This window comes from Bison bison, unplaced genomic scaffold (genome assembly GCF_000754665.1).
Source record: "Bison bison bison isolate TAMUID 2011002044 unplaced genomic scaffold, Bison_UMD1.0 scf7180017855372, whole genome shotgun sequence".
Taxonomy (NCBI): Eukaryota; Metazoa; Chordata; class Mammalia; order Artiodactyla; family Bovidae; genus Bison; species Bison bison.
In genome coordinates this window covers 13,936-15,973 of record NW_011485945.1, presented here as the reverse complement: position 1 = coordinate 15,973, position 2,038 = coordinate 13,936, and positions in this window count along the sequence as shown.

Sequence of the window (2,038 nt, the reverse complement as noted above, 5' to 3'; positions counted from 1 at the left end):
CTTTCAAATATTTCATGGATTGGGAAGTCATAAGATCCAAGTAACATTTCCATATGTCACTTGGTTTTAAATCCATCCAGTTGGACTTCTAGGCACCTATACCATATGTTTTGGTGGAAGCAAAATCCTTCAATAGAAATAAGAGGAAAGAAAGAGTTGTATTCCCAGCATCATTCATACACCCTGTCCTTTTAGAGCTAATCTTCCTGATTCTCAGATCCAAAACCTTCCTCTCTTTCTAGTCATCAGCCTGGGTGTTCCTCACTTCTCTGACCTAGCAATCAATTCCATTAATTCACCCAATCTCCACTAATTTTTGTATTGCACATTCCCCAGGCAGCCCTTTCACAATGACTCACTTTTGAATATTGATCTGTGTGTGATGTACGGCTTTACAGACATAGTGTCTCCCTTGTTATTCATAAAACATCAGGAACCAGCTTGTGAGCAGGTGATGCAGGGTGAATCAAACCCCTCACTGTTTGTCTTCACCAGAGGGCACTGTCCACTGCAGGACACCAGCTCCACACACCAGACACGCCCAAGTCATTCATGGCAAATTTTTTCCACCCGATTTGGCCCGTTAATCATGGATATTCATATTTTCAAATTCCACTACAACACAGAAAGGCCACCTCTCTAGAAAATACAAGGATAAATTCTGAATATGGGAGAAGAAAGTGTGTCAGAGGGTACAAGGGCAATTCGAGTAGGAAATTTTTAGAACAATAAAAACAGTGCCTATGTTGATGGTGATAGACAATTAACATAGCATAACTAGAGGAGGGGAAGCTTAACACTGGAGAGCATAAACTTAGAGTGAGCCAACTTGGAGTTAAACCTGATTGCTTCTCAGGTCCTTAGTGAACTTCAGCAAACCACTTCACCTCTGTAAGCCTAAGTCTCCTGAAATGCTTCATAATTCCTTGGGATTCAGTGGCATGTTTAGCATAAGCTTGGTACAATACTTACTCATAAATATTGGTCATTATTATTAGTTTTAATTACTGATTCATCCAATTCTTCAGTGCATAAACAAATATTCTTTCCATAAAAACCTGCCAAATCCTGAAATTAGCTGGACAGTTTGGCAGTGAGGGATGTGATACTTTATGTACATAAATTAATTGATTTGAGAACATCAAGAAATAGAAGACAAAGGAAGGTGACACAGGGACTGATGAGGATCAACAGCTTCTCCTGCATGCTGACAATATGCTCTTCTCTCTTCTAAGTGTTTTCATGCATTATTTCACTATCTTCATGAGAATGTGAATATTTGTGTCCTATATGACACATGAAGTACTTGAGGTTTAAAGATGTTTAATAACATATAAAAATATGAGCAGTTAATTGTAAATGAAGTAATGTATTAATTTAATAATGTTAAATATATTAATATATTAAGAAATTCATATGTAATATATGACTTAAAGGCCTTCCCAGGTTGCACTAGTGGTAAAGGATCTGCCTGCCAGTGCAGGAGTTGTAAGAGACGTGGATCCAATCCCTGGGATGATCTCCCTGAGAAGGGAATTGCACCTCACTACAGTATTCTTGCCTGGAAAATTCCATGGGCAAAGGAGCCTGGCAGACTATAGTCCTTGGGGCCTCAATGAGTTGGACGCGACTGAACGACCGAGCACACACACGCACACAAGACTTAAAGTCCTGAGTATGACTGGAAGACACATATTTACATGTTTCTCATACGTATCTTTGAATAAATATATGAGAGAAGAAATTTTAAAACATAAATTGTATAGTTAACAATGGAAGCCTTTCTGTACAAAAGTGGTTTAGGACAGGGGATTAATGAAGGGAAGAATGATTTACAAAAGAGGGGAGACTTGCACAGACTGATGATAGCATGCCATGAGTTCAGGAGGGGTTAACCTTTGAAAGGTTAAGAACCCTTCATTCTGTGTCCAAACAAGGAAAAACCACTGTTGAATTGGATTCAATACTCCTCTCAGATATTCACTGTTGATTATTTTGGCAAATGCTTATTTCTATCGAAGACACACAAAGTCTAGTT